At 36.4% G+C, this 13,613-nt stretch overlaps 1 protein-coding gene across 5 annotated transcripts in view; it reads left to right on the top strand.

The window, feature by feature from the left end:
* LOC136883357 (echinoderm microtubule-associated protein-like 2) overlaps positions 1-13,613 on the top strand; it is a 340,211-nt gene that overhangs the window by 243,560 nt on the left and 83,038 nt on the right. The gene's annotated exons all lie outside the window — the stretch shown is intronic.

Here is a 13,613-nt window from a genome sequence, read left to right as displayed (position 1 = left end):
TGATAAATATATCATGCACCCCTTCTTCCCAGTAGCAGCCACAATTCTTCTTGCTTGTGAAAGCAGTGCAGGTTTTCAGATGACTGCAGATAAGAGATTTTACTAAAAGTTGAGGTTCGTCACTAGAAATTAATAATAATAATAATAATAATATGATGATGACGAAATAATCCTCAGGAAAATCTTAGGACCAAAATGCAAAAATGGAATTTGGATGAAAAATAAATCACATGAAATCTATCAAGTTACAGAAACTGGAGATTACAATTTCATGGTCACTTATATAGAATGTATAATAACAGGCTCACAAAGAAACTTTTAAACTAAAGCCTTATCAATGAAAAATCAAAATAATTGCTTAAAGGAAATCAGTGAAGACCTAAATGAAATTGGCATTAATGAAAAAAACGTTCAAGATAGAATAAAATTCAGAACACAGATTATCTGTAAAACCCACCGGCTAAATACAGGATGGACTGAACAACGTAAAAAGGAACACGGCAAGAGGATGAAGAGATATTGGGAAAAGAAAAAAATGCTGATAAGTTCATACACGTTCCTTAGTTGGGTATAACGAATCTAGAAATAATAGTACTTTCAAAGATTGCTTTGACAGGTAGTTTTTTTTTCTTAAGAGCCTTTACATTGTGCTGTGTTTGGAACAATGAAAATTATGAAATTTTTGCAGAATTACCGTCACGTTTTAAACCATGAACGTCAGTTTTCCTCGGTTTTAAAAAGGGATTTGAAAAATATTCCCAGGTTTAATTCCAGAATTAAATGGTATGTAATTTAACTATGTAATTCTTGTCTTAATTATGTAATTTGAAATATAGACAGGATGGCTTAATTGAGCAAGGGTACAAGAGACATCCATAAAAGAATAGAGGGCCTCTAAAATGGACACTATAGTAAGTCTTCATCAGTATGAGAAAGGAAAGAAGAGTAGTATCTTGTGATGCTGTAAAACGTTACAGAGGAGGTAAGTGTGATGCTGAAGGTACAGCGGATAGAAAGGGAAGGTGGGTGCCCGACATGAGGCTATTAAATGTTCACTGTAGGTCTGTTCTAGTCTCTTCCAGAGGAGAAAAAGTGGTGGGGGGTAAATAATGTATTGACAACTTTATAGTGAAATGCTTATCAAAGGAATTAAATAAGAGTAACAGCTTTCTTTTATACTCACATGATAAAGCAGTGACCAAATTTGTACTTGCAAGTTTATGATTTTTTTTTTTTCTTTCTAAGTATATTTAAGCACAACTTAATGTTCAGTAGTCACATTTATCAGAACTATACTATAGAAAGTCTTATGCCCCATTCTTTATTGTTACTTAAGTTTGGGAACAAATATTGTGTTAATAATAAAGATGGATGTGAATATATAAAATATATAGTGCTAGGATATTCTTGCTTGTTTTTCTCTCTTCTGCATGGCAGAGATGCCTGAATTAACTTTTTCAGAGTGAAATTGCTAGGCAGATCTTGACAATTAATTGTATGAGAGATTGAAGAAGGCAAATAGTTGTCAGCTCTTGTTTTCCATTATTCTCTGCTCATATGGTTTCTTTTAATTCATGATATACAAATTCCCATGTAATTTACTTTCTTAGACTGTGTCATGCTTTGTGGTACAGCTATCGAAATGAAGTTTTACTTCATGATCAGAAGAGGGATACATATTTTTACACAGAATGGGACCTTATTTGAGTACATAGAATTGAAGTTTGAGGTGCCATCCAATTTTCTGCAGGTATTCTCAACACAAGCTAAGCTTGTAGTGAGAATTGAGAATTTGAAACCTATATGGGCATTTAATTAAATTAAAAGCATGCAGTTCATATTGAATGTTGTTTAGTTTCTAATTGTTAGCTTATCACTTTAAGGAAGTTAATTCAGTCACTCAGTGTTCCATAATCAACCATTCCCAATAGGTTATGACAACCTACAAAGTTGTGTTGAATTCTGTTGGAGAGACAGACTTTTAATAAACATGTCTACAGGTTTGCATTTTCTATATCAGAGGTGGTTGCTGACCGTATTACTAGATTATTTTAAATAGTAGTCGCCAAATAGTTGGTTCTTTTGTGCTGCATCTCTTACGCTTGCTTTGATGATGCTCTTGTGTTTGTAAATTCCCTGTGATTTAAAGGGTAAGTATTGTTTGCTGGCAGGTTTGACAGTATCTCATATTGTGTTAGTTATATTTTGTATCCATTTATTGCTGTATGTATTTCAGGGAATGGCATCATGGTTATGGTGATTTAATTGAAGAGCATTTGTAAAAGTTAATTGTCAACTTGATTGTTTAAAATGGTGGAGATTGCCAAACGGAGGTGGGACCACAGATGGGTCCGAGCAAGTTGGTCGCGTGGTTTGGGTCATGTAGCCGTAAGCTTCCATTCAGGAGATGGTGGGTTAGAGCCCCACTGTCAGCACAAGGCATTTCACTCCAGGCAAAGACTGCACCTTAATAAAGGCTATGGTCACTTCCTTCCCAGTCCTAACCATTTCTTGTCTTATCATCCTAAGACCTGTCTTTATCAGTGCGACATAAAACAAATGGCTAGCCAGGGGTGGGGTGGGTAAGAGGTTTACAGGGAGTCCACTGACAACTTACTCAGAAGAGAAAAGAATCTTACAACCTATTAAATAAATAAATAAATACATACATAAATAAATAAAACATACATTCTACAGTAGAACTTGTGAGCGAAAGTCTTTTTCTTTTTTTGTAGAGTTGGTCTTGACTCTGCCTGGAGGATGTCCAATAGCAATAGATCTTTTTCCAGTTTGGCAGCAGATATTGTAGGATTTGTTTAGGTATCCTCCTCCTGTCTATTTTCTTAATGTGTGTCTTCTAGTTTTCCCTCAGAGTTTCATTGTGCTGAAGCTCAGGTATCAATTCTTGAAGGCAAAATTGTTGTTCCTAAATTAATAATAAGAATTTATTGCAGCCAAAGTGGCCATAAAATGTACATAATTTGTAGAAAATCTAAACTATAAATAATGATTTTTCACTTAGTTTGTGTAACAAGTTATGATATCACATAAAATACATGCACGGTTGTCCTCTGGTTCATGGAAAGATTTACTTCTGCATATCTTTTAAGTGGAATTATAGTTAGTGTCAAATGGGAAGCATTTTGGTCTAGAGAGGCTACTCAGAACTGTCCAAGCAAGTGGCTGTTAGTTTGCTGCATTATCTCACCCCTTCAGTGTGCTGTGCTTTACAGAAAATGTTACTGAGCTAAATATTACAGACTCCAGATGTAGTTAAAAGTTCTCCTGAGTTGATGCATTTCATTTGTGGGTTTCATACAGTTTGCAAATCTTTAGAAGATAGGTCCAGCCGCCAATGTTGTTGCTTCCTTAGCACCACCCAGGGGTCACGTGTAGGGCTTTTGAAGGTTTAACCTGCGGATGTGAAGCAACCCCTATGCCCAATGGAAGGAAGATTGGATCTCAAAAACAGCTGATGTTCTCTGGCCTTTCTTCCCACCTAATTCGAGGTCTGATCTCCCAAGAAGAACTTGGACCATCCTTAATAGAATTCAATGTGGTCATGATGTCTCTGCTGTGTCCCTGTATAAGTGGAGAAAGATACAATCTCTCGAGTGTGATGTGGTGCTCCTTTTCAAACCATCGAACACATTGTAAAGAAGTGTAGCAGAAGAGCCTACCCTGGAGATTGGTTTGATTTTCTCGAGGCCAATACAGAGGCTCTAGAATGGATAACAACTTTGGACATTAAAATATAATGTACTTGCTTTCTTGTTTCTATATATATATATATATATATGCCATACGATAGATAAATAAATAAATTTGCGGGTTGCAGTAACGGAGCTAATGGGGAGAGAGTTAATAATTTTCATTTTCACTTACTTCCCTCAACTCTTAGTGTTTTTCTTCTTTTTAGATATTTCATAACCTTTCTAAGGTACTTTTGTCACAGTTCTAAATATAAATTTGAACCGTTTCTGTTGGTTGGCAATATGAAGATGTGCTATCCACATACATTTGGAACTTACAAATTTGGTTTTCAACATGAGTGTTGGACAATATTTGAAATGAAGTACATAAACTTAGAACTTTTTACTACATCTCCCACAATAGTTTAGAGATTTTAAGGACTACATTTTCAGTTTTATTAATCATTCTGCAACATTTGTAACTCATTCATCCTCTTGATGTTTAAAATGAAACATTTTAACTTAAAACATTTTATTATATAATAATGTAAGATTCACTACAGTATGCAATATTCAGATATTTTACATGTCTTCGTTTTGTATAAAGGCCAAAACATGTCCTGATCACTAAGTTTTGTAATGTTTCTGGAATTTTAAATTGTAAATAAAACATACACAAAGTGTATTGACTTAGGTGGAGTACTAAACTTTTTAAATTATATTATTCTTGAGGATATCTGTATTCTTCAAAGAAATTAGCTTAATCTCTGTAAGTACCTAGGTCTTTATATGAGGAAAGATCTGCATTGGGGTAATCCTATAAATATGATTTAAATGAAAGGTACAGATCTCTGCACAAGGTGATGAAGGTATTTAGGGGTAAAGGATGTAAAGGAGAGGGCATATAAGTCACTCGTAAGACCCCAACTAGAGTATGGTTCCAGTGTATGGGACCCTCACCAGGATTACTTGATTCAAGAACTGGAAAAAATCCAAAGAAAAGCAGTTCATTTTGTTCTGGGTGATTTCCGACAAAAGAGTAGTGTTACAATATGTTGCAAAGTTTGGGCTGGGAAGACTTGGGAGAAAGGAGACTAGCTGCTCGACTAAGTGGTAGGTATGTTATGTTACAAATCACATGTTATGGTCCGTATTGAAATGTACTTAAAGTCGAATAATAATAATACTTTGACTTTAAGTGGTATGTTCCGAGCTGTCAGTGGAGAGATGGCGTGGAATGACATCAGTAGACGAATAAGTTTGAGCGGTGTCTTTAAAAGTAGGAAAGATCACAATATGAAGATAAAGTTGGAATTCAAGAGGACAAATTGGGGCAAATACTTGTTTATGGGAAGGGGAGTTAAAGATTGGAATAACTTACCAAGGAAGACGTTCAACAAGTTTCCAATTTCTTTGCAATCATTTAAGAAAAGGCTAGGAAAGCAACAGATAGGGAATCTGTCACCTGGACGACTGCCCTAAATGCAGATCTTGATTGATTGATTGATTGATTGATTGATTGATTGATTGATTGATTGATTGATTGATTGATTGATTGATTGATCGATCGATCGAAAATGCGTATCTACTGTTCTGTCATGCCTGAGAAGTCTTGCAAGGAACTGTTTTGATCCCATTGTCATGTGGATTGGTGAGTGGACCAAGGAAAACCTGCACCGCTCTGAAAGGGATCTGGACTAACCACCGAATCTGCACTGGATGACTTTGTTCCAGTGGTGCAAAGTTCTGTCTCCCTAGTGTGACTTGTGCTCCTGAACAGACCATTCAGCATATTGTAGCAGTGTTGTTTGAGGATATATAGAGATAAATGGATTGATCTCCTGTTGGCCACATCTGGCACTATCCAGATATGAGATTGTAAATAATGTATAGTAGGTTTAAGGGTTTTTCTGTTCTCTGGGCCTCGTAATGTATGCTTTGCTAAACAATAAATACAAGTGTTATTTTGGAAATTGGTATAGAACCTTCATTCTTGGAGCCTTGAAATGGACACTCCACCTCTGCTGCACCAAAGCAACTTACTTGGGAAGTAAAAACTGATGATGGAATTAAATGGATCATATCACCTCCTGCTACGGTATTACTAGTACTATCATTACCGTGTCCCATTCAGTTGTTTTGCATATGTACCGCCCCCATCTCGTTGATGTCAGTGTCAAGTATGTTGTTTATTTGACCTTTGTTAAATCCGTGTAATGTAATGTGGGCTTATAATGTAATACCTAAACCCACTCATTTTCTACGTCACTTGTTGGAGATGCTCTTCAAGGCAGACTACCATTAACAACCTATCTATTTCACTTGACGGGTTGACATGTTCTTTTGTTTCTCTTTTTACTTAAGAATAGAATATTCTACCTACTTGTTCCTTTAAAACATTTTACTATTCTTGTTTTTCCTTGCATGCAAAATATTTTCAGAATGTAACAGAAGTTTGACTATGTCTGGTGACAGTACAATGGAATTGTCAGTTCATAAATCTATTTCAGTTTTAGAGATAACATCAATATTACTGTATTATTATTATTATTATTATTATTATTATTATTATTATTATTATTATTATTATTTTAATTTTCGTTCAGGCCTTCTATGGACAACGCTTGACAGTCTTCACTTCATGTTGATACCTCTGCCTTTTCTTTTTGGCCGTTATCTTTCTCCTGTGTAGGATCTTTCCTTCTTTACTGGCTCCTTCCCTGACTCCTGGAAACCTCTGAACTCCTTGATTTGTCTATACTGTATTTGTCCATTATGTCTTCTTCTCTCACCAAAATTTGGCAAAGTTAATTCTTGTTCGTGAAACTATTTTTACTCTTTTCTCTCATCTGAAAACCAAAAAGATTCATTTTATGAGCCGTTTCCTGTCCATCCTCATTAAGCATACATTTTGTTAATAATAATAATAATAATAATAATAATAATAATAAATGAGAGCTGTTATTCTTCTTACTTTATCTTTATTTTACCAACCATATTCCGCCCTTGTTTTACGATCGTATGTTAGGATGAAACATCTCAAAGACCTGATATTATGAGTTGGCAGTAACTCGTTTAGTTACTGATCTCAAATAAAATAATTTGAGCTCTGGTATTTTAAAAAGTGTTGTAGACATACCTAACCTACAGTCATGTTGCAAACAAGCGGAAAAACAATGCATCCTGCCGATCCTCTCTTTTACCAAAGGCAGATCATTGTGAGGAAGAAAAACTTCTGACATTTGTTTCTGGAGGATCTAGCAGCTACACCTCTGAAGCAACTTATTCATGAAAAGAAATTGTCAGCTCTTGTCCAAAAAAAGTGAAACTCGGTCTACCTTAGTATCTCGACAAGTTACATGACCGCCATGTAGATTCTCTAAGACTTCAGGGTATGATCGGTTGAAACAAGTGATACACTAATTGATCATTTCTATCTATTTTATTACATATAAAAATGTTAATTTATTTTCTTTCCTAAAGAGAAATAAGAGGTTCATATTGTAGAGATGTATAACCATAAATTATTGTAAGTCTTTGTAAAAATGTACAAGATAGCACAGTATACACTTGACCTGTCTAGATTTGATAATGCTGGAAAATGACTTCATTTAATATTTTGAACTTTCAGGTACAGAAAGAAGACAAAAACTATAAATTAACCAGAATTTCAGCCAATAATAGCTATCTCCCCCCCCCCCCCCCTCTTCTCCCTCTTTCTCTGTTTCCAATTAAGAGTATCCTTTACAAAATTGAATGTTTTCCAGTACTATTGATTTTTTCAAGACATTTATTTTCTTATGTTCTGCCTTCTCTTACTTTCTAGGTTGTTCACTCCCGTTTTAACACTTTCTTTTCCCATCACCTTTTATTTTTGTTTTTTATCTTGGGGATTATTAGTCTACAAGACACAACAAAGGTTAATCTATACAGAGCTGTGGTACATTTCAACTTTGCTGCAAAGAGAATCTCTGTGCTAATTGATTTACTTTAATAGCCAGCAGTTGCTTATTTATTGGAAGTTCCTTCATCTGCACAGACTGTTGTATCCTTCAGCCTTCTGCATTTCTGTGTTCTTGTGTTTTGAATATTTCGATGGCTTCCTGTTGTTGGTAAGTGTGGCTGTGCACGAAAATGAAGAGTACATCTATGTCCCCCCCAGTGGGTGGGGGCGGTAGTCTAACACCCAGGTATCCTCCTGCTTGTCGTAAGAGGCGACTAAAAGGGCCCCAGGGGCTCTGAACTTTGGAGTATGGGTTGGCAACCACGGGACACTTAGCTGAGTCCTGGCATTGCTTCCACTTACTTTTGCCAGGGTCATCTCTTTCATCTATCTTATCCGACCTTCCTTGGTCCACTCTTGTTCTTTTCTGACCCCGACTGTGTTAGGTTTCCGATGGCTAGGGAGTCTTTCATTTCGTGCCCTGCATGGCCCTAGTATTTCTTTGGTCGATATCTTCATTTTTTGAAGTGTCGAATCCCTTTGATTTTTTTCTCTCTCCAATTAGTGTTATATAGAGGATGGTTCTCTTAAAACAATCACCACCACCACTACCACTCTCAGGATAGCTTTTCCCAGTGCCAAGATTCAAACCTCAGATCTCCTCAGCTATATTATGGAGTGCAAGTTAACAAGCATAGCTATGAAAGTGGATGTCAGATATTGTTAATGGGGCTACACTCAAATCTGAACAACCACCTCCTTTCCTGTCTGATATGATAATAATTCATAACACGGAAATATGAACCTGATAAGATAACAGGTAATGTGAGAAAATGGACCAAGAAATAAACATGTTATATAGTGCTTTGAAAATGGTCATAGTAACTGACAATATCCATGCACTTGTAAAAAGTAATGACAAGAAACAAACAAGTGATGCCTAGAAATTAATGCATAAAAGAATAGAATTAAACATGAAAACACAAAATGACATCTACCATCCCCATATCTTCAGATAGACGGGCTCTCACGTCATCAATCGCAGTTCTTCTCAGCCCCTGATGGGCTAGTTTTTGCTTCCTAAAGGTGCATCCACACAGAGATGTTTCGTTAATTTTGTTAATAAACACTGTTAACCAACAATGTTTATGTACTTTTTTAACTGTTAATAAACAAAATAGTGTGTTAGTTAGCTTTTCCAGCATGTTGATAAACAAAATATCTTTAACTTTTGTGAATGAAACTTTTCATTAACTTTTCTTGTTTTTGTTAACATTTCAGTTCGCACATGCGCAAGGATGCTATTAGAGCACACAAATTCGTAGCACAGAATATGTTTTCTTATTTCTTCTAAAAATTGACTATCAGATCGCAAGAGAAAGTTCTAATATACGGTACTTTTAATTCTGTATGATATTCTTTTAGCTGTAAGTAATGGAGCAGGAAAAGTGGAAGGACAGAAAGGAGTGGAGGAGGCTTGTTAACCGCACCTGGGCGACTGGAGTGGGGCATTGATGATGATGATGATGATGATGATGATGATGATGATGATGATGATGATTCTTTTAGCTGTGTTCTAATGTAGTTTCATTTCCGGCTTCCCTCCTCTCTGAATTACCTAACTTCCATAATCACTTGTATATCATCAAAATAATACTATCCTATCTAGGTTATGTGAATTTTTCTTTATTTCATACCTTTATCAATTCCTTGAGATTGTTGTATAACGTTGATGGTTATGAATTTCATGTTTTTGGTCCGTATTGAACAATATATAAGTAATAATAATAATAACTTAAATGTTTCCACCTTTTCAATACAATATATTCACAAATTTACAAAATTATACGGTACTAGTTTCGACCCATCTAGGGGTCATCATCAGCCGTATTGAAGCAAAGATCATTTGTGGCGAAATCCTTATTAACTTTGTCTTAGGATTTCGCCACAAATGATCTTTGCTTCAATACGGCTGATGATGACCCCTAGATGGGTCGAAACTAGTACCGTATAATTTTGTAAATTTGTGAATATATTGTATTGAAAAGGTGGAAACATTTAAGTTATTATTATTATTACTTGTTGTATAACGCTTGGCAATAGCTGAAATTTTTTGTTTTGATACTCATGACAAATATATAAGTGAAATGTCCCAAGTCACTAGTTGCTAGGAATCTTACTATTTAAAAAAAAAAAAAAAAAAAGACTCATTAGTGGAGCTGACTTTCCAATAATCTGTATCATTTCTTGCAATTTCAAGCCCAATTACTGTCAACAAGAACTAAGTCATGTGTAGGGCATTCTCAAGAAAATTTTGAAATCCTGCTGTATCATGAATTAAAAGTTCTGACTTAATTGTTCTCTCCAAAATTTGTTCTAAACACTGTTGCAATATTTTTCTTTGCCACACTTCGCATCAGTTTTCTTCTTCCTGACCCTATGCATCATAACCTCACCAACAGCTTTTCTGGTGTGGACATAATATGGGAGAAGTTTGTTAACGAAAGTTCCTTATGTTGAGAAATATTTTCAATAACATTGTTTATTAACTTTGATGTGCACTAGCTCTAGCACTCATTGAGCGGCATCCTGACAGATCTTCGGTCTTCATGTGGGAAGGGTAGGATGATAAGAAAGCTAGATAAACTTGCAGGAAACGAAGAGACATGATAAAGAATACAGGTGGCAAAGTAATAGGAACACAAAAAGGAGAAAAGGATCCTAGTGGGGAGTGGGAGATGAGAAGAAACAAGATTGGTATCTGCAGAGATTGTCCTTGTCACACACACACACACGCACACACACACACACACACACACACACGTTATTATTAAACTCTTGTTTACTATACAGGCCTCTTCTTTGCTAGAAGAAGGCTAAAACAAAAAATTTGATGCAGCGATAAAAGCAATTTCCCTTGCACTACAACAGTTATTAGGCAAAAACAATGATTACCAAAAATTTGTTATCCTTACAGATTCTAAAGCAGCCATCCCAGCAGTCTCGTCAAATAATGTCTCAAAATAAAGAACTGACAGAAATTCCATGCGTGATCAAAACCCTCCAAAGACTCTACAAACAGATCTCATTTCAGTGGATTCCTTCTCAGGTTGGAATAACAGGTAATGACGGGGCAGACAGATTAGCCAAAAAATGTACCACACTACAACAACCACCTCCCAGTTAGACTGATTTTATGTCAGCAAAACGGATTTTGAAAAATACTAAGGCATGAAGAAATGGCAAAGAAAACAGCAGACACCAAATTATGGAAGGTTATTGATGCTAAATGGGATCAGTATAAAATAAAACCAAGAAGAGAAGCTATAGCCTTCTTTAGACTTAACACTGGCCATGGCTGTCTTCTGGCAACTCGTCTGAAATGAATAAACATCCTGAGATCTGAAAAATGCACACTTTGCCATGACCCTGGAAGCAAAATGGATAAGGAACACCTGCTACATTGCAACAAACTTGATGTGACAGCCAGAACTTCAGAAAATCTCATTCAACTATACTGGAACGCAAGAAAGCTGATGAATTGGAATCTAGGCTAGCCATAAGATACAACAACAACAACAACATGTTGTTGTTGTATAATATTTAAATTGTGTGTTTGACGGACTGAAGAGCTTTAAAGTTACATTTAACAGAGTCGACACTGGAAAGTGTGGCTTCCTTGTTAACAAATTTGCACTTGGTCAGCAATTTCCTCTTATACGATTGTATTGGGGAGAAGACGACAGGAAGGTTCAAGAACAGTTGAATGTGGTGAATGGGAAGATTGAAGAATGTGGATTGAAAATAAGTGTAGAAAAGAGTAAAACTCTTGTTATGACTAGAGGGGAGAAAGAAGGGAAAGGTCAGATTAGACTTGCAGACAAGCCCCTGGAAGTAGTGGAAACGTTTAAATACCTGGGGAGTGAATAAATGGAGAATGCTCGACTGGATGCTGAGATTAGTAAAAGGATTCAAGCTGGAAGTTGTTTCTATCATAGTGTAAGAAATATGTTACGGGACAAAGATGTGCCAATGGAAGCAAAGGATACTATGTACAAGATGTATTATGTACCCATAACAACTTACGGAGCAGAAACTTGGACAATGACAAAGAAGGATGAGAGTCGAATACAGGCAGCCGAAATGAAATTCTTGAGGAGTATGATACAGAAGAGTAGAAGAGACAAAATAAGGAATGAGAAAATCCGGGAAGAAATTGGAGTGGAAAAAATGAATGACAGAATAGAGAAGAGCCGACTAAGATTGTTTGGGCACATAAAGCGAATGAGCGACGAAAGAATGCCAAAAAAGGTGATGGAAATGCAAATCCAAGGAAGGAGAGGCCATGGACGACCACGATTGAGATGGAAGGATACCATCCAACGCAGCATTATAGAAAGAAACCTGGACTGGGACACAGTGTTGGAGGAGGAGTGGTGGAAAGACCGAAGAAAGTGGAGAGGAACCATATTTGCCCCTACCCGGCTACAGCTGGATAAAAGGAAATGATGATGATGATGATGATGATGATGATGATGATGATGATGATTGTACTGACCATACTTAATTTATGATTCTTGTTTACATTGCTGTGTACTAATTAAACAACACCCACAGTTGTTACACAATAGGGTCAGGAGACATGACTGGCTGAATGGAGCATATGTTGTCTGCTCCGCCTACGGGACCCTTGCATCCTCGCCAGGAATAGCCATGACACCTGCTCCCACATCTCTTTACCTTTTGGGGAATCTTAAAAGTACAGTAAAAGTTTAAAGGTTACTATTGGTTGTAACTTTATTGGCCATTGTATTATATACATGATTCTGCTTAAGTATTTAATTTAGATTTGTTGTAGTTTTCTCAAGAGTACCCAAGTTTTGCATGATATTGCAATAGTCTATCAGACTTTACTTTCTTACCAGACATAATCATAGTTTGGTACTGTTAGTTAAATACTCAAGAGTCTTATTAGAAATGTATAAACTTCAGAGATTTAATACTCTGATTATATCATCCTGACTTGCTCCATTGAGTCCATTGTCATGGATTCAGTTTCTTCTTAGACCAGTGGCATTTACTGGTGATTTAAAAATGACAGTCTCTTTTAGAAGCACATAGCAAATTCTAAAAGAAAGCCGAGGCATCTCCATGGAGGTAATGATAGCCTTTGGAGGAGTGAAAAGGAAAGGCTTCTGCTATCCGTAACCCCGGCAATACGTGGGATAGAATTGCCCTCGGGAATTAAGCTGGTACTCATTTTTGCTGTAGGCTGTGTGGATCCCAAGGCCATGTGACTCCCAAAGTTAGTCTCGTTTGCCTTACTGACAGAGAATCAAACTAGTGTCTTCCCAAATGAACAAGGTACATCTTTACTCCCTTGGCAAGGCAATTCATAATGTGCAATATTTTTGTGGCAATAATGTGGTTTTAGGCTAACCTAGCCTTGTTTTTATTCACTTTTTCCCCCCCCCCAAAGCTCCCTTGATTAACTTGTTCTTTGTGGGTTCTAATACTTATAGGTTTGTATAAAGTGTAGGAGTTTTTGTAGATCCTTACTATTCTTTGTCCAATACTCTTCTTCTTTGAAAACAAAATGGTCTTGTGTTCGGGAAGTGCAATGAGCAGTCACACTGGGTAGTGACTGCCTTAAGCAGTTTAAACATCCCTGGGCTTGGTAACATTTAATTGCCCCTTACAGGTGTCATATACCCAACTTGTGTTTCTATGATATAGCAGTCTAATTTTCTGAAATGTTCAGAAATGAAACTTAATAAAGTGTTCTTACTGTGTTATTCTAAAGTACTGTATTGGTTGCTGTCTGCAGTCATGGAAGTTAAAAGTTTATTCCTGTGCTGTACCAAAATATTATGGTAGGTTGAAGGAATCTGCAAAGATGTTAATTCAAGTGGTTAATTAAGGACATACCTGATTGGGGGGGGGAACCCACAGCTGGGCCCTATGATCTAGATGTTTGG

The sequence above is a fragment of the Anabrus simplex genome, chromosome 11 (genome assembly GCF_040414725.1).
Source record: "Anabrus simplex isolate iqAnaSimp1 chromosome 11, ASM4041472v1, whole genome shotgun sequence".
Lineage (NCBI taxonomy): Eukaryota > Metazoa > Arthropoda > Insecta > Orthoptera > Tettigoniidae > Anabrus > Anabrus simplex.
This window is presented reverse-complemented; position numbering and strand designations above follow the sequence as displayed.